Consider the following 20,552-nt stretch of genomic DNA (forward strand, 5'->3'; position numbering starts at 1 on the left):
GAACAAAGAAAGGAGAATTACGGTAAAGTAAGAAAAGCATAATAATAAGAAAAATTATTTTTAAGCATTCTGGTACTCTTTTCTGCCTAATTCTTTAAATAAGATCTTACAGGACAATGGAAGGAATTAGCAGTGTTCAGAGCTACACTGCTGTGATGGGTAAAGAAGCATACTGATAGATGAAGGATGATTTCCCACGATAGTAGGGAAAGACAAGCAGATTTATCTGTGAGCAAACTGGATGACAAGCGGTAGCTTTGCCTGAGCCCTGGTTGTCCTGGCTGTGCAGCAGGCACCACCATGACATGGGGAAAGCAAGGAGTGGGGAGGCATTGTAGGAAATGTCAAATACTGAAACCACAACCGAGCAAGACAGGTAACTCAGCAGTGCTCTGAAAGAAGAGCAAGGGCCTGCGAGTTAGAGACCTCAAATTTTTATTTACTCTAAACAAGTATTTGTCCAGGGCTGGGCTCACTCGGCAGAGTAGGTCTGAAGGGCAGCTTGGAGGAGCAGGGAACAGCCAGGTCCTCATAAAATATTATCAACAGAACAGTAATTACCACGAATCTGCAAGTGGAAGACTTTTCTGAGGAAAAAAGGGAGAAGCTTGAAAGCGGTCATTAACTCGAGATGGAATGGTTATCAAACATTGGTCCATGTGGCCAAACCTGCAGGCTGGAGTCTGCAGAGAAGTCCCTAGACACATGCTGCTAGATTCTGTAACATCTGGATGAAGAATTAATGCAAGTGTGTTCCCTAACTGGTGTCTTATTTGTCTGGAAATGGGTTTACTTATATACTTTTAACTCTTCCTGATACCAGCAGCTTCCCTATACAGTGTTCAACCCATTCACTCTCTTTTCTGTCATCTTGGTGCAAAAATTCAAGTAACTTTAAAACCTATACCAGTTAATACAGCTCTACAAAATTGTCCCCAGAAAGTACCAGTTTAGATCCTAAACATGACACATACTTCATCTTAGTCAGATGCAAGGGAAATAAATGCAAGCAGCTCAAAAGATTGCTGTAGGTTGTTTTCATTACAGGTAAACTGTGCATCTCTTATGTGGCTGGGTCTGGCAGAAAGTTCTGTTTTCTGCCAAATACAAACTACAGCCTCATTGAATATACATTTTAAGGCTGATTTTTTTAGATATTTTAGGCTCAAAGTTATCCTTTTGGCAAGTCTACAAGAGTCAGTGTGATTATTTGTGGCCAGGATAATTTCTCTACCTACATAAATGTTTTCTGAAAGAATAGTGCAGATTATCAGCCTTTTCTCATGTGAAAGTGTTAGCTATTCATTACACATTTTCAGTCTGATACATATGATCGGATGCTAATTAAGCTCCTGCTATCTGTGCTTCTGTGAAAAGTGACTCCCTGATGTTTCTTGCTGTCTTTCATTTGCAATTCTGTGAAATCAAAAGGAATTGGCTTTTTCTCTTTCTTTTATATCATACAATTTATATTCTTAACTTGCACAATGGTTATCTGCAGAATTGACATGATTGCTCTGAAAATTGCACCTAGCTCATGAAAGCTACAATTGATTTAAAAATGGTGACTATTCTCACTTCCTGTGATCTTGGAGCAGGCTTGAATACACTAAACTTTGTCTAAATTTGATGGGCATCTCTGTAGAAGTATTTAATTTATGAGAAGCTATGGTTTTAATTTGCAAATTTTTATGGGTCTGTGACCTGTGATAGCAGCTTGGATCTCCCATTGAAACTAATGGGAGTTGCTTTGAGAGAGTAATGGCTTCCTAAGAATACCTGTGTGCAAAGACTTTCACGCAGCTTGTAAAGGTGGCTCTGACTTGTATTAACACCCACAGTGCACAAATAAATACTGTTCAGACAGAGCATTTCTGTACAAATTGGCTCTAATCCCCACTAGAGGTAGCCATGGTTGCCTACCATATTTCAGATCTTCAGTCTCCTTTGTTTTATTGTCTCCTCTAGCCTCAGAAGCTGTAAACAGCTGTGAGAGAGCAAAATGTATTAATCTAAGCCCATCTGGGTATGTGAGTCTTGAGCAGTTTTGCAGAAGAGCTCGGGTCACACACACAGTAGTTCAACATGGCTCTGTGATGTCTTGTAGAAAACCCCTACCAGCTGAGCGAGACCTGCCTGCCCAGAAGCCCTGTTAAGTCTTCTCATCGTGTTAGATTTTATACTTCAGGACCCTAAACTGGGTACCAGGGAGTAATTAAAAACCTAGCAACTGGACTCACTACTCAGTCAATACAGCCACTGATACGCTTGACCAAAACCTCCTGGCAAGCCCAGCTTAGCTGTATTTTTCCCCTTATCAATGCATAGCAAAATGACATCTCTATACTTTAGCTTTGCCTCAGGGTTAGTGCGTCTCTGGTAAATGTTATGCTGCAGTTGTTGCCTGAGCTGCAAATACAGTGCTGTTCTGCTACAGCTGAGGTATTTCTCTTCTCATGAGTTGACTGGTATTTTGATGCAGTGTTCAAATGTGCAGAGTTATGCCAGTTGCTGTCTTCTTGCTGATTGTGTGTCTTCTGGGATGGTTATTTCTTTTGGCCAGCACCTTCACGAAGGACAAAATTGCTTTTCTCATACTCCCTGCAGAGCTTGCCATGGCACTGTTGCAATAGCCATCTACATGAACAGTCTCTTTGCAGTGACAGCTTGCCAGCGCAGATTAGCTACACACTGTTAGCAATGGACATTTTGTGTTGGGTAGATCAAATTCCAGGCGTGCTTGTAATGTAATAGGTGTATCTGGAAGATCTGACCCCTTTAGTCATAATTACAACTGCATTGTACCGTCTTGTACGTATATCTGCTGCAGTAGGGTCCAAACATTATATTGATGGGATCGTACGACAAGAGGTGCTTCCCTTCCTGCAGTGTAGGTAACACGGGAGGTCGCTCCATAGAGGTGTGGTGTGTGGTGTGGTCCAGAGAGGCAGGTGATGCCGGGACATCCAGAGAAGCAAAACTGTTGCTGCAGTGAGAACTTTTGCACTCGTGGGCACTACGGGACGTGATGACAGTGTCTGCCCGAGGAAACCTGTCTTAATCCCTGCTTGGCTTTCGGAACATCAGCCAGGGAAGAAGACCAAGTTCAACGCAGGAAGACTCTTCTGACACCTGGGTGTAAAGAGCTTCTTACCCCGCAGTGACTGTCTTATCTCCTGCTGCCAGATGCAGTGCTCTGAGCGCGCCAGGCTCTGGGCTCGGCCATGTGCCAGACAATGCACTCTGACCAGCAATTTCAATCCCATTTGCTACTTTAAAAATCCCAGAGACAGCAGTGGGTACAGTCTTGAATGGTTGGTAGGTTCAAGGAAAACACTAAAAAATTTTCTGTGGTTAGTCATCTTAGGATCTACACAGGAAGAGAAAAATAATTTGGAATAAAACTCACATCTGTCTTTGTACTACTGTATATATTTTAAGAGTCTGAAAAAGATTTGCTGTTGCTCTTTGTCTGATTATACTGCAGCTTTTAGGATTATCAAACTTACACTGAACAAACAATCAAGGCACTGCATGAGCTTGAAGAAGTAACAGCTTACATAGTACGTGAATTACTAGGAGCATTAATTGTTTGCAACACGCAGGACCTGGTTGTGTAATTCACCTGGTTGGTGAATCTGTGCCCTCCAAAACAAAAGCTTATTGAAAGCTGGCTAAATATCTGTAAAGATTTCTATTAATATTATACATACAATATTCTGCAAGGATAAAAAATATTTTTAAAATTGTTTATCAAATGAAAGTGTTTGCAATTAAGAATAACTTTAAAATCAAAATAGAACTTCTAACTTTTCTGAACACTCTGAAGTGAAACCAATGATGTAGTTTAGATTTCTGCCCTTCCCATGAATGAATATTACTGATACATCTTTCACACGTTGTAGGCTGTGATATACGTGGGTTTTAAAGCTCTGTCTCTGCTAGTGCATGCTTCAACAGCATAGACTTTGGACAGCCAACTTAGTTTCAACTGCAGTAAATTAGTAAAGTTAGTCTGGCCTGAAACTGTTCCATGATTTGAAACAAATAGGATTGTTCTGCTACAACAAAACCGCTTTGTTTCCTAAATTTATTGTGATTATTAAAATAATAATATTGTCAACTGGACTCTTAAATATTTTTGTTGCTTATAAAAGTTATTTTTTAAAAAATTTATATGAATTCTGTTATCTGAATTAAAACAAGATGACAATGTTCACATTAAGTACTTGGGTTCAAATAAATAAGTAAGGAACTGTGAACTCTAATCTGTCTGCTTAACCAGGTTTTTAGTCAGCTTTCATATCTTCTTCTGCTTTCTTGTCCCTAAAATAAGATCATTGCCTCCCATTTGCTTGAAAGACTCACCTTTCTTGGAAATATGGAGTGCATTCAGGAAAGCTGGAGAGTGCACAGTCTCAAAAAGGCTTATGAGAAAGTAGTACCAGGAAAAGCTACATATGAAGGCACAGTCTTTCCTTTCTGAATCAGGTTAAGGCTAATCAAGAAGATTCAAGTGTAATTTGTCTTTATCTAGATACCAGTTTGACTTGCAGTTTATACAAAGCCACCTTACGCACCCTCTGCGATGTGGGCTAAAGCCCACTGACGTCAGTGGAGGTTGGAGCAGAGCTTGTATGGAGCAGGGGATCGTGGAAGAAAATGCAGTGTCTGGCATGACTTTGTCAGGTGAGCAGTACAGATCTTGTAGCTTGAAGATCTGTGTGCAATTTGGTATTGCACATCCCCCCATATCTTCCCCCAAAGTATCATTTAAAGTATTGTTTTAAGATAATGACTATGTTAAGGCATCCGTAGACAACATGACAGTATTATAATTTCACAGTCCGTCACAAAGCCAAGGCTTCCTATACATTGGTGTTCAGCTTGCAAAATAGCAGTATCCGAATGCATTTTTCTAGCAGCACAGAGGCTACTGAGGCTGGAAAACAGCTGAAGAAAATTAACTAAGGTCTAATTTAAGGGTACTTTTCATTCTACTGCTGGCTCCAGGCTAGATTAGAAAGTGTTGTTTGGGCAAAACAAAACAGCTAGCAGCTATAGCAGCTCCTCCATACCGCTTACATCAGTGCCTTCAATGTGGAAATTTGTATTTTCGTGGTGTTAGAGAGCTCTAATCTATAAGCATTGCGGTCTTCATGTTCACAATATAAACTGGATGAAACGTGGAAGGGCAATCCTGAATATAGAGGGACCTCTGCACATTATGGCACGCAGGGTTTTTCCAGCTTGAAGCAGTGAGGGGTCAGTGTGACTGTGGCCAGCCTGGCTGTTTGAGCACGCGGTGCCGGGTGTGCTACCACCCTTTGCAGCTCAGCCCTTGGGCAAATTGACCCCCAGATCACACCAAGTGCAGCTTATTAGCGCGTGCAGAGTTACGGTGGGTGACGTGTGGCACTTCACAGAGTCATCTATGGCTGAGGCAGTGATAGAAGAATTGTACCCTGGGCAGCATTAATCTGCCTTAGCTGTGAGCTCATCCTTTCTGATTCATCCACTGTGTGCTTTCCAATTGATACAACAGGCACAGGAGTTGATTTCAGTCCTTTTTCCTTGCACAGCCTTGACTCACTCCATGAGCAGCTCCATTGTGTGATTTGAAAGAGGAAGGTCCTGTGCAGAGTGCTGCCTATGAACACATGCCACAGCCCACAATAAAGTGTGTATATAAACACACCATGGTAAGGCTGCCAGGGCAATGTTAATTCTCCCAATTCTTGATTTCCAAACGCTTTTCTTTCCAACCCTCTATTCCTACATACTCTCTGGTGTATAATGACTTTAGGTGTAATGTCTCACCTTCCCATACCGAACAGTCACTGCCACTTAAGTAGTCCAAAAATGAATTAAATTGTGCTTAATCAAAAAATGAAACCTGCACTGGCCAGGATATGCCAGTCAAATTCTTCATCTATTCTATTTCTTGCTTGGAGGATTTTACTGCGTCTCCGAATTCCTGCTGCTGCTTCAGAGACTACCATGAAGAAAGACAATAAAATGCATCCAAGTATAATATTCTGTGCTATAGGCAGATGATTACCATTATACTTTTAAATATCATTCTGTCTTATGCAGAACACATTACACTCAAAATTAAGTATTATTTTTATATGATGAAAATCAATGAAAACATGCAATGCAAGTATGGGCTTATACAGGCATGAAATAACTGAATGAGTCACACAAAATTGCTTTTGATAATATTACTTTTTTTTTCTTTTTTTTACTTAAGTCTGTCACAGCTTTCTAACTTCATCCTCCCTCAGATAATGCTATTTGAATAAAGGGTTGTTTTCATGAAAAGTCTTGTGACAAGGAAGAGTTATATTAAAATGACACCGGTAACAAAGGCAGCATAGTCCTTTATTTTGCATGTGATGTTGGCAGTTTGAAAACCTTGAGCTGGTCGTACACTTTGGCACTGGTTTACTTAATGGCTTAACAATCCCAGCATTTTGCTTTTTAATGCCTTAAAATAGGCAGGATAGTTTAGCTTACTGCTCCCTCAGAGGCTGGTGTGAATTCAGTTAGAGCCAGACTCAAAGCAGATTCCAGCAGATTTCAGGAGAAAGTGAGTTGGGATGTTTGCTATTTGGAGAGCAGCTGGGATACCCTTCCAAAGTGTTTGTTTGACCCAACACTCAGCTAGGATAGTCCTGAGGGAAAAAAACATAACTTTTCACAAAGTTGCAAATGGACCTATGGAAGAGAAGTGCTGAAAAGCAAGACTCTCCTGGCTCAAGTAACCAGCATTTGGTCTAAGTAGAAGTGGGGACGCTGCATAAAAAGATTCTTACTGCCCACATCAATTCTGATTCATCCCAAAGAAATGCCTAGAGATATTTTAACATGTATTATTAGCACTTTGCCTTGGTTTGCACACCTAATCACAACCCATCCTTTGGAGAGCACTGGTTTTATTTCAGGCAGTATGAGAACATACATATTGAACAGTGAATGCTTAAATACTCTTACGAATACTAGTAAAAGCAAGTAACAGTCTTCAAATAAAAATAGACTATTTTCTCAGGAAGAAATATGATCTCTGCCCATTTTCTAGGATTTCACTGATACTTAAGATTTCTACCCGTATCAGTGTGAATATTGTATTATGCACGGTCATTGTGAAGTTGTCCCTCCACTTCTCCAAAGTAAAATATAGCTATAGCAATGTCTCTTACATACAGAAAAATAACACACACCTTCTATAGCAACTTTCTTTTAGGAGATAAGAAAATTTCAAGTGTATTCCAGTTCAGTAAAAATGCTGAGAAGAAATATAATTTTTCAGCCTATTTTATGAACTCTGACACAAAAGATGCTGAAGCTGGAAAATCCAAAGCCTTGGGACATACTGCTCAAACTGTATGAAGAAACAGATGGAGGCTTCAGTCTTTGTACCAGTTTTCAACATGTCTTCAGTCTTCTTTTTTCAGTTGTTATGTACCTGGGTTCAAATACCAAAAATGTGGATCTGAAAAGGAAGAATACTGTTTATTAGACTGAAATCCTGCGCATTGCCAGCTTAGAAACAAGTAGCACATTGACATGACAGTTGCACATATTTGGAAGCAATAATCAAAATCATGGCAGAAATTCTCTTTTCTGTGAGGTGATGTAAATGTGATTGTCAGTCTCTCAGCATTATCCTGAAAACTCTACAGAGAAAAAGATTTAAAACCAGGACAAATAGTTCCAAGTTCTCTTACACAAAGTCATTCCCAAGATCGTATGGCTGCAAAATCACCCCTGCAAAGATACTTGGTTCCATGTGTAGGAGCCATTACATTGACATCTGTTATATCCACAGGTGCTCCTGTGCAGTGAACTACTTTTTATTTCTTCACTTTCCCAGGTTACTTGTTTCTTAACACTCGTTGTGACAGTATTTGCTTGCCCAGGTTGACACTATTTTCAGAGCATAAGTGAAAGTATTTAGAGAGTACAAAATGCAGAAAATCCTAGAGTATATTGCACTTGTAGCTGCTCCTTTCACATGCTTCAGGATCTCCCTGTGTTCAGGCACTATTGCCTGCTATTTGTGTTCAGACACTACACCTTTCTCAGTGCTTTGTGTTTCTTTGAAAGTTCAATATACTTGATTAATAATAGTGAAAATGTGATGTGTGTTAATATTCCATTAAATTGTTTAGTAATGCTTATTCCTAGGGTTTTTTCCAAGTGTTTTTTTCAAGTTGGTAAAATCTATATGTTTATCTGTGTATGTATCTGTTTAGGTGTATAAATCAACAGATGTGAGATACTGAAAACTGGAGATAGAGAAGAGCTCAGTAGTGTTTTAGCGGGTTCTAGGACATCAGAGGATTCTGCATCTCACTGGCAGACTTCCCAAACCCACCCAGTGAGCCACCTCAGCCTGTCCTCTATCCGCTTCAGATCCCTGCAGGAGCAAAAGATGGCACAACCGCCCCAGGGCCACGTGGAGAGTGGGCATGAGGTCCCACAGCAGCTCACAGCCCATCTGCCACAGCAATGATGCTCACCTTGCAGCCTGCTGGGTGTTACCTCTCCCCAGATAATGAGAACTGTGTTTTCTCTGGTGACTTTTGCACATCCTCTGTAATGTCTTTCTGTGTTTCTCCTTGCCTCCTGCTAGCTGACAAGCTTCTGTCCCCTGTGGCCAGCACTGCACAAAATGAGCATGTGTAACAAGAAGTCTTGGCCTGGTCTTACAGCTTTGAGATGCATGGGAACGGTGCTGCAGAAGGCAGCAGGTAAAGCAGAAAATAAAACCCTCCAGTCACAGAATCGTTGAGGTTGGGAGGCACCTCTGTAGATCATCTAGTCCAGCTTCCCTGCTCAACCAGGGTCTACTAGAGCAGGTTGCCCAGCACCATGCCCAGATTTGGTCCAGTTTCTAAAATAAAGGCCAGAATAGTCTCCAACATTTTTAAAAATAGCTCCTCTCCGGGCCCCTTCCCCCCCCTGCCCCCTCCCCCCCAGTTGCAAACATTTCAAAATGCTTCAGGTTTGAGGGAGTGTGTCCTGCTAGGATTCTTAGGGCCAGTCCAGAGGGCCTCAGGAGTGTACCAGACCTTACCCTGCAAAGGCACAGGGTGTCACATAGATCAATAGATCAAACTCATACATTCCGGGCAGGTAAACTGCACTGACCCTTGATGTTCATAGTCAAAGTACTGGAGGGACCCTTAGCATAAAACTTACCAAAAAGTAGGATGGTTTAGTGCATCTTCTGCCCTAAAGATCTCTTCAGACAGGGAAAAAAGGCATGGAGCTCATATTTAGAAAAAGAAATCTTTATTCTTTTAAAATAAAATAAAATAAATGGAAAGAATTAAACCTCCATTCCAGAAAGTAATTTCAGCACAATGCAGAGACTGACTCTGAAATACACGGGTCCTTCTGAAAGTGTGGAGGACCCCTTGCAAACAGCCATTGTGAAGGAATGCATTGTGTGAGATTCTGTTGTCAGGGCAATACAAAAGAATGTCAGAGTGTTTCTGGAAGTTCAAGCAGCTTGTATATCATGTTGACATAAAAATACTTGCTCCTAAACATCTGCACAAATGCACCTGCAGACAAGAAAATTGTTTGTCAGAACCTGCATCCTATAAAAGAGATACTATATGGTATTCTAGAATGTATGGAATGGTTTAATTATGATTGCTTTTGAGAAAAAGCACCTTTTCTTGTTTTTCTTGTCATGAGACGTTGCCATACTTTACAGAATGAAAAAGACCAATCCCTCCCCCCACTCCTATAGGCATATTTCACAGTTATTCCTCCCATGCTTAGTTATTTTGGGGTGAGGAGGGTTGGTTTGGGGTGTTTGTTGGCATTACAGAATTATAAAAATGTCCTATTTTAGTAATATTAAATGTTAGTCAAAACATTCTTTAGTTTTGGTGGTCCTTTATGAGGGAAACAACAATCTGCCTTCTGTCGGGCAAAACGATGTTTTAAATTCCAGATATTGTAAGGCTCCATAGAATTAATCCAGGAGATAAACCAACAAATTCTTCTGAAGACATTATTGTTACTATAGAAACATGCCTAAATCCAGAACTTCACTGTGAGGTAAAAAGGGAGAACTTGCTTCATTAATCATTTTTACTCTCCGGTCACTTCTTGGTCAATAGGGACCCTGGTACCCAGAGTGTAGAGAGTCACAGGGGTAGAAAAGTGTCTCCTGCCCTCTCCAGAAAAAACAGACTGACAGAGATGCAAGTTGTTTTTCAACTCCTGGGGCTGAAGGGGCCTTTCCTTCAGCCACCAGCTTGTGTGTTACAGAATCTAACACCAAAAACAGTCTTACCTCACACTAAAAGACAGCTACAACTCTGTAGTTATCGCTTCAAGTTTAAAAATGTCAGCCTGAACCCCTTGTGAACCTGCAATGATGCCACAGCCCTGTTTTCTTGCATCCTTAGTCCAAAAGAGGTTTTGTTTTTTTTTTATTTGATGTTTCTTTATGCAGTGTTTCATTAACTGGTGTATTGCACTGCTGCAGGAGGTCACTGGGGCAAGTACTGCAGTATGAATTTTAAAAGTGGATGGACAATATTGTTACTAGAGTTTTATCTAATATAGCAGCACAAGCAAAGCTGTGACTAAACCCGAGGCTTCAGAGGATATGGATGCTTTCCTCTGCCATTCCACCACCACTCTCTTTTAGGTTTCAACAGCATTGCACATATGCTTCCACCTTGCCTGTTGTCATTTTCCCAAGAGCCATAAAAGGCAGTCCTCTATATAGGCAGAACACCTCCAGGAGCCAGAGCTGGTCTGTTATTTCCCTTAGGTTCCATTATAGTGATTTTGACCTGAAACAACAGGTTATGAGCCAGGTTGTTGGCCAAACAGAATACAGAAAGGCAGATCGAGGATGCACCCGGGGTGGCATGGAGACCTGCAGCGTTTTTGCTTCTATCTCTCCATAGCAGCTTCCAGAAGAAGGGTCAAACCACGATGAACATCGATAGCATTGGCACCCCTGGCATCCCTTGCTGGGGGCAAAGGCTGGCTTGCTGAGGTGACAGCCGTGCTCTCTGGCAGGCGCATTTACTTGGCTGGAGTTTGCTGGCTTTGGAAGTCAGGAGGAGCTAGGAGCCCCCCAAATCATGCCCGTTGCACTCCCCATTAAACTTTTAAATGCTCCCTTGCAGAGTAACACTGAAAATCTTTTGTGAAGACAGGAAAGGGTGTTTAGGTGCAACTCCTGGGGGCTGGGTTAGAAAGGAGAGGGCACTAGCAATGGCCTTTTCTAACCTGAGGATCTCCCAGCTTTTCCAAGCACCAAGGCCTATCACCCAGCTACATCCCCACACGCGTGACTTCGTTTCAGAGAGAGAGGCACACCGGCGTGTGTCCTGGGAGACCTCTGCACTGTGGTCCCCCCAGCTGTGTCCCGTGCAGGAGGCTAGGGCTCACCACAGGGCTGCTCAGCTGGGGCACATCACCACCCCGGGTGTCCCCGACCAGCAACGCGCCCGTCCCCAGGGAGGCAAACTGAGCGCCTGACTCCTCTCCGCACATCATGAAGAAGGTAAAATTATGTAAAGTTATGCACAAGCTGAGAAGATTTCAACCATAGTTAAGATCTGCTGGAAAAATTTTTGTAGGGTTTAATAAAGATTATACCAGTAGACTTCTTCAGAAATTATTGTCATAACTACACAAGTTAATACAGAATATCTTCTCTACCGAGATATTTCAAGAACACCAATTTAAAAATACAGTTAGAAGAATGATTGAAGTTCCCAATGGATATTCAGCAGACTTTCTAAGGAGATCTGCCAGGGAGAAAGCCCATTAACTTTTTTATCAGACTCTCAAGGATTCTCCCATAAATTAACATTCAAACTGGAAAGTACATGACTTTGCCTCTATTTCCTCTGAGAAGGAGCTTATTTCCAGCCCTCCCCAGCCTCTTAGTCCTAAAATCTCTTTAGAAACTTACATTTTTTCCTAGAAAATATAATAAAAATTAAGTTTCTGCCCAAGTGATAATTAATAGTCATGTAACCAAAATCACATAATTGCTTCATTTTTTCTGTGTTTAATGAATACATATTCTAATATTTATAACTTTAAGATAAACATTTTTATTGATGGCACAGAGGTATATTGATTTTTATCTGAATAGAAAAAAAGAAGTGCTACCAAGTTATAACATCTGAAATAATGAAGATGAAAACTGAAAAAAAAGGAATACATTAATTTTCTTTGTGGGTGGTTTCTTGAAAATTACATTTCATGCAAAGTTAAAACATGAGCCTTCTCATTTGAATTTTTTTATACTTCTGGATCACAGAGATCATTAATACTGATTTTTTTTTTTTTTTGTATCCATGAAGACAGCTATGTACTGTAGTTAATATTCCACTCAGGCTCTATGTTGACAAAATAAATAAACTACCTCTTAAAGTCTTTCACTGTGAGGAATTTCCTCTAGCCTTTGACTCACTTCACAACAGTTCTTTACACTCATTTGATTTTGCAACATTCTTTAAAAAAAATGGGAGTAGTGAAGCTGAATACTGTATTGCCAGATCAGCCTCACCAGCCCTGTCCTCTGCATGCTTTACCCCAGCTGTCAGACCAGCGCACTTTGCAGTACAATTATAATAACAGCTCAAGTTTGGCACATAGTAACCCCCGTGGGGGTACAAACACCCTTTTCTTCTCCCCTGTAGCAGTCTGGAAGGGGTTAAAAGGAGCCTGCAGCTTCCTCCTCTCTCCCAAATTGCAAATTAGGCTCAACTGCCCTCAAAGGGAGCTCCCAGGGCAGGAGTGAGGGTGCTGGAGAGCCAGCAGTGAGAGGGGCAGAGAGTCTGCTTGGAGGGAAGGCTGTTGGATGAGAAAGGTAGGAAAGCAGTCTTGGAGAAGGGTGGAAAATGAGAAGGGTTCAGATGAGATCTGCATGTAGGAAATGAATGTAATAGAACCCATTGCAGGCTCTTAAGGGAGGGGCAAGTGATCTTATTTTAAACAAAATGGATCTTGCTCGCTCTTGTTCTCTCATATATGTATGTATTGCTGATGTTTTCAGACCCATGTACTGTAGAGAGAGTTGCACAGGTGATGGGTGGCCAGGAGTAATGGTGTGCAACATGGAGGACAAGGGATGTAGGCCATCCAGTCTTTTGTCTTTCTTGTCTTCTACCTACGCTTGGGAGATCAACTGTCCAGGGCCACAGCAAAGTACTTTTTTTGTTCTCAGTGGTATAAGGACACTGATGTGCATATCTAATATTATGAGTTGGAGTCTCAAGGCTGGGACTTACAAAATCAACTCCTTGTGTGCCTCATGCTGACAAAAAGGAGGTCCAGAGCTTCAGCCAAGTGGTGTGGAGATGGCAGTCAGCTGATTGCAGCTCTTGAGACTGCAGTTCTCTGGCAGTAGTTTGCCTGAGTAAACTTGTATTTAGGCTCTTTGAGGGGTAGTGTGGGAGTTCTTGATCCATGTAAACATTTTGGGATGGAGCTGAGGCTCACAGAGGCTGGAGGGCTCTCCTGAGACTGCCAAACCCAACAGAGTTAAGGGGTGCAGCTTCCAGATATCTAGCTGCTGGTGTGAAATTCCCATGTGCTCTTGCTCTGGTATCTGCCGGTGTCTTGTGGTGCTAACCTGTGGCCTCTTATTTAGGGCTAGGTGGTGGGATGATGAGTGTCTGTGCCCAGACAACCTGGGGGAGATTGAGCCCCAAAGAGCCCTTGTTTGGGGTTTCTGCAAGTGGTTGTGGGAAAAGTGAGATGCCTGCGCTCATGCGAGGTGGGACAGCAAGCGGGTGGAGGCTCCTGGAGGAGGTTCAGGTGAAACCTCCCAAGAGGGAAGCTCCTTAGAAGCAGTGTAATTGGCAGATTTGTGTTTTGGGAGGCTTCTAGTTGCTAAACTAGTGACAACTGGTGGGTATAGAATAATTAATTACTGGTGTGGGTCCTTCAGACTGCCTTCACACATGATTTCTTCCTCTGGTTTGGTCTAGTAGTTCAAAGAAACTCCCTACCCCATCTCCTCCCAAAACTTGGTAGTTGGCACATTGTGGTTCATTATGTGGGGAACTGTGGGTTCCTTGCCCTGGTCTGCCTGTTTAAAATGTACAAAGTAAAGTTTGCTTCTCAGGTTTTTGGGTATTAGGAACACAATGGTGAAAGGTTGCATGTGAAAAGAAATGACTAGCAGCAATTATCAGTTGAAACTAATGCTCTGTTAGCAATCCCTGTTTCCTATGCAATCTTATTATTATAAGGTTCCTTCACTAATTGTAATTGCAACTTAAAGATATTAAATTTTAAAATAGAACAATTTCTCAAACTGCCTTTTAAATAAATATTACGTTATTTGTTCTATAGACTTGTTTTTTTAAAATCTCCTTATTAAAAAAAAAAAAAAAAAAAAGTGAAGTCTTGATTTCACCATGGAAACTTTTTTGTCAGAAGGACAACTGTGCTTCTGGAAGTGTTAGGCCATGAAATTTGTAGAAGGTGTTTGCATGGATTGCAGAGACCTAAACTCATCCGTTGGGTCATGGCTTATGTTGTATAAAGCATTATGGTTTGCTTTTTTTCTTTTGTCTTTCATAACGCTCTAGTAATTGTCCAGGTTACAAAGAATTGCACAGATCTAGGAACAAAGATATATTTGATTTTCTCATGATGGAGAAGCAAATCATCAAAATGACTGACATCTTTATTACTTCCCTTCTCCACCTATTAATTTTTGAATATTGTGCAAACTGATCTAAGCATTGGCTAGTTTGGAAAACACCAACCACTCTTGCTAAGTTTGTTAGTACTCTATCATTTATGTTAGTCATACCAGAGAGAAAAAAGGAGATGTGTCTGCCAGTGAAGACTGTGCCTGTAAACCCACTTAAACCAAGATAATAAGCCAAAAACTGAGGGAGGTGGAAAGGGAAGAACTAAGTTGTACCTAACTGGACTGTGTAAGACCCAGAGGTTCAGGACCCTTTTCTAGTGGTCACACTCCCCTTGCACAGCAGGAAGCAACAGGGTGAAATTTTGAAATAATGTGAATAAAACAATTGGTCTGATGAGGTTCAAGGGAGAGAGAGATAACTGCATATACTGGGGCAGTAAGGAATAAATATTTTTGCCTGCGTCTATCTTTCAGGGGAAACCAAGATCACATCTGAGACAGGTGCTGCTGATGGAGGGATGTGGGTAGGATACATGATTAATCATACGTGGAAGCTGAGTGCGTATTCAAGGCTTTACCTGAGTTCTATATGTAGGATCTCCACAGTCCTTTGCTTCTGTTAAACTGTTTTGCTAGTCAGGCATTTTTTGAATAGTCTGTCAGACCACAGGCAGCACGTTCTTATTTGAAATTTAGACTACAGGTGGCTAGAACTTCATGGCCTTACATTTCACAGTCCATAGACCCAGAACGCCTGCAGATGAGGATTCTGGGTGTGCAGAGGACCTTGGTCAGTCTCTGCTGAAATTAAGACAAAGCCATCCAACTGACTCCCCGATGAAGAGGCTTTTACCTGCCTCCCCCCACACACATTTACTGAAGTGCATGCAAAACATTACTTATGAGGGGTGCACAACTCTATTAGAAGCTGTTGTCAGTGTAAGTTGGCATGCACTCCCTCTCTCACCCAAACAGGTAAAAACAAAATACAGAACAGGGTGCACAATAGAAATTTGTATAAAGATTTGCTTTTGAGATTTGTGTCCAGTGCTTCAGCAATGGTTTTAAGCTTGATTTAATTCCCTAAATGTGTTAACAACTAACAACCATCGAGTTTGTTTTCCAATGCAACTCATTTAATGCACAGTATAAAATACAGTAAGGATTGAATTACATGGATATGCGATTATGCTTGCAAAAATGTATTGCAATGAGCTTTTCAATTTATAGGCAGGAAATGAAGCTCTGCAATTATGTGACAACATAAAATCAGAGCAGTGAAATTGGAATTTAGTCCTTTCTTTTTCTAGGTCTGTCAGCAAACATGACCTTGGCCCACTCTCCCTTCCATGCAGCTCTAAAAGGATTTCTGGTGAGAATCCAGTGAGAAACTGGTAATTTAGAAACTTCCAAAGAGCGCATCATAACGCAGAACAGCAGGGATATGCCAGTGAGCAGCAGGACAATGCCCCATGGTACCTCAGCTCCTGCACTCAAACATAAGGTCTTTTAGGACATAAGCACATACTTTAATCACAGTAAAGCACCCCTCAACACAGAGAGACCATTTTAAGCTAGTTTAGGAATTTTCCCTGTTCTGAGATGCTATCATGCCATAAGACATAATTTTGAGAAGGGGACGGACAAACTCCACAACCCTCCCTGTCCCACAACAGACAGGACCTCAAATTGTAAGTCACAGAGGCTGAATATGTTGAACCTTTTATGCTGCTTAATTATAAATGTGTGGTTTACAAAATACAGTACTATTACTATGAGGACATGGTAATACCAGTTTCATATAAACCTTTTTAATGAAATAACTTATAGAAAGTAAGGCTGAAAGAAAACCAAATTGATACTTAATGAATAAGGGATTAATTCTTATTTTGGAGAAAACACATTTAATAAGAATAGTACCTACAGTGTAATGTGCTCTTCATAACAGTGATGCTCTCTGAAGTATAGTTTCCTTTAAAGAATAACAGTTAGCTTTATGTTTGCATGGAATATACTCTGGACTTACTGTAGCTGTATGAACACTTACTACCAAAGGGTACGATCTTCAGAGTAGAAAGAGCAGTGTCTGAATACTCTCACTAGGAATTCTGTTTCAGCTGAAGTAATCCGTGGTTACCTTTGTGATCATCTAACTGCAACAAGCAGTTAGATGACTGGAAGACAGGGGGAACAAATGGAACAAGGTCTTTGCTGGTGGGGGTTGAAAGAGGCTGGAGCTCCAGCCTGGATGGGTCTGGCGAGGGGCTGCTGAAAAAAAGGCTGGACTGCCAGGGGAATTATTCCCTGGGAATGTCTGCAGCTGGGCTACAGCTGGGGATTTTATACTAGAGCTCTGCTAGGCAAATGCTGAGAAGGAATCTAGGACAGACATTTCTCATGGAAAGTATAGAAACTCAGTTAATTGCTAGTAAGCAATCAACGCCCAGGTATTCATTGTAAAGCAGCCCTTATGAGGGGATGCTTTTACTGACCTCTCCCGTCAGAAGCTGATGCACTTCAGGCACAATTCTAACTCTCTGGAAGATGTTTTATGTGACCACTGCACATTAACTGGTTTCTACTACAGAACTGCAGTACTTAATGTTTAAGTGGATCAATGCTGATTCCTATTTTCAGTTACATATATTTTTATATGAAATTTCTTTTGTACTTGTATAATTGTTTTTGGTAATAGGAGAATAGAAAGTATTTGCGGTCCAAACGGTTAATCTTGATTAAGCTGGAAGGGGAAGTCACTTATCACATACATAATGCATAACTGACCTATAAAAAGCTTTTGAATCAGTGATCTCTAACAGCTACATTCTGTGTTATATTGCTGCTAGTGTTATGTTTTGCCTGGCTTATTAGGAGGAATATATTAACAATTTTCTAACTCTTAACAAGAAATAGAAACATCCTATTTCTTTCTTTTCATGTTCATAGAACCTATAACTAGTTGCTACTGGAATACAAATACTCATTGTGTTAACAAGAAGTAGGATATGTTATGTATTCGTAATACAGAATACTGAAGTGTAGATGTTTAATGTGGAAAACAGAAATTGCATAAACTGTGTTAGTAAAGAAGAACCTTCCAGATGTCTCAAACTGTATTGCAAATAAGAGCTGCAGGTCTCCTCTTGCCTGCTACAAAGTCCTGCTTCTTTCCTCTTCGCACAAGAGGTTTTGATATTGATAAAGTGGGATGCTGAGTGATGTGTATCTCACTAACATTGGCAGATTATTGTTGGAGCTTTTATTCTTACCTGGATTGAGAAGGAGGAGTAACATAAAGCTGTTAATATGGCTTGCTTTGGCATGCGATCTGTGTGCTCAACACTGACTGCAGATACGTTAGGTTTCTATTATCACTGTTGAGGCAACCATTTGAGCCGTAACCCATTCTATTTCAAACCATCTGTTTGGGTAAGCTGTGTTTGATCTTTAGTTTGGTTGGAAACTAAGCATTGTTGCTCTGTCTTACAGGCTTCGGTATAAAGTCACTGAGATCTCTGCACTAGTGACCACTGATCTGACAAAACTGCAAAATTAAGAGATCCATCTTGTGGAGCTATGAAAGCTTTCAAAAAAGCTCAATGAAGGGAACCTCTCTAAGCAGTTGGCTTTTTTCCTGTGCATACTGGTTTCTCAGACTGCCCTCTCCTCCTGTGCTTCAAGAAAAGCAGGAGGTAGAATTGTCAGACCTCCTTGATGTTGCTTTAATTATTTCTTTTTTTTTCTCACTGCTGAAGACAGATAATCTATAGATGAGTATTCTGAAAGCCCTGTATAGCCTGTTGAATGAATCAGAGCTGAATTATCTTCTCAAGCACCTCAGAGGTTATGCCTGACTTCAAATCCCAGCAATTCTACCTATCTGTTACTGGATATGCTTACTGGGGGATGCAACACCCTTGGCCAGCTCGGGACTCCAGATAGCATCCAAAGCATGACAATGGAGTACGGAGCTCTTCCCTATGTCCCTTTCTAAAAGATGAACTCCAGCAGGTGACTACTGCTGAATACAGTAGTTCATCTTCTAAAGTAGTCTTAAATAGGCAGGAGTAACTGTACACACACACAAAAAAAGCAGCTGACTTTATATTTTCTGAACTTCCTATCTTGGGAAAAAATATATGTATATATATATAAATGCATTATTTCCAAAAGATTCAGGCAAACACCCCTTGTTGTAACGGATCGAGCTTTTCCAAAAAGTACTTAAGACCTAAATAAGGTCAAATATTAACTTCTACATAACTGCAGTACCTGACTAATTTTTCCTCCATATTTGTGCATCTTGACTTTATATTAAAGAGTAGACAAACACTTTAACACTAGAACACAGTTTGATTCTACTGTACTCTAACAGGGATTTTTAATTAAAATTAACAATTGAGCTGCTAGGAATTATTAAATTTCTTTTATTAAATTATTTTTAAGCTAATGTGGTTCAAAAATCAAAATTTGGATGCAATCTTTCTAGCTCCAGAGTCATGATATTTGAGCTTCCAGTTCAGACCAAGGTAGTGAAAAGCTATGTGGTCTTGTAATGAAAAAAAAAAAAATTCTCTGTAGGGTGCATTTTGTCCATTAGAAAAATTTTTCTACTTAATGTCTCTGACCTTATTGATAAATGACAACTATAAAAAAAAAACTTACTTTGAGAAAGATGATTTTCTGGATTGTATGAATGGTCAAGAAAATGCTTTCAAAGGTGTTAATTGCACTATCTCAATAGCATTTTAGTGCTAAAGACAAACAGTGACTGTCTTTTTAATTTCTTCACAGCTGATCAAAGCATGCAAGAAAAGAGAGAAATTCTGCTTTTTTTTTTTTTTTCTTTAAGATCTTGATAAAGCCTCATTTAGCTTAGACAAGTGGATGGTGTTTTGGAAAGTATTGCAAAGTCAGATCTGCTTTCTCTGCTGTTTGAAAGCATTTTCTCCCTATTAATGAGAAAATTACCTATGTCAGCCTTGACGTTATATCAAGCAAATCAATCCTTAGCATTCAGGTAGCTGAATAATCTTCAATACTGAAATTCTTTTGTGTTGATGGCTGAGTAGCCAAGTGTGGTGGGTTGACCCTGGCTGGACACCAGGTGCCCACCAAAGCTGCTCTGTCATTCCCCTCCTCAACTGGACAGCAAAAGAGAAAATACAAGAGGGTTGTGGATCGAGCTAAGGACAAGGGGAGATCACTCACCAATTACCGTCATGGGCAAAACATACTTGAATTGGAAAATTAATTTAATTTATTACCAGTTAAATCACCATAGGGTAACTGAATATTAAAATACCTTAATCACACCCCTCTCTCCTTCACAGACTTAACTTCAGTCCCAATTTTCTCTACTCTCTCCTCAGCAGCACGAGGGGGCAGGGGATGGGGGTTGCGATCAGTTTATCACACGTTGTCTCTGTCATTCCTTCCTCCTGAGGGGAAGGACTCCTCACACTCTTCCCCTGCTCCACTGTGGGGTCCCTGTCATGAGAGACAGTCCTCCATGAACTTCTCCAACATGAGTCCTCCCCACAAACTGCTCCAGAGTGGGCCCTGTCTGTGGGGTGCACTCCTCCAGGAACAGACTGCTCCAGCACGGGTCCCCCACGGCGTCACAGCTCCTGCCAGCAAACCTGCTCCAGCGTGGGCTTCCCATGGGGTCACAGCCTCCGTTGGGCACCCACCTGCTCTGGTGTGGAGCCCTCCATGGGCTGCAGGTGGGGATCTGCTCCACCATGGAGCTGCAGGGGAATCTCCTGCCCCTCCTGCTTCACTGACCTTGGGGTCTGCAGAGTTGTTGCCCTCACCTGTTCTCACTTCTCTCTCCTGGCTGCAATTGCTGCTTTTTCCACCTTCTGAAGTAAGTTCTCCCAGAGGC

General features: G+C 41.1%; 1 long non-coding RNA gene across 1 annotated transcript in view; it reads right to left on the reverse strand.

Moving 5' to 3' along the window:
• Window positions 1–6,863: 6,863 nt before the first annotated feature.
• LOC116965585 overlaps window positions 6,864–20,552 on the reverse strand; it is a 30,955-nt gene continuing 17,266 nt past the window's right edge. Inside the window, exon 3 of the long non-coding RNA XR_004409486.1 lies at window positions 6,864–7,495. This is a non-coding gene — a long non-coding RNA (uncharacterized LOC116965585). The remainder of the gene's footprint in view (window positions 7,496–20,552) is intronic.

The sequence above is a fragment of the Tyto alba genome, unplaced genomic scaffold (genome assembly GCF_018691265.1).
Source record: "Tyto alba isolate M040663 unplaced genomic scaffold, T.alba_DEE_v4.0 Super-Scaffold_22, whole genome shotgun sequence".
In the NCBI taxonomy this organism is placed as follows: Eukaryota; Metazoa; Chordata; class Aves; order Strigiformes; family Tytonidae; genus Tyto; species Tyto alba.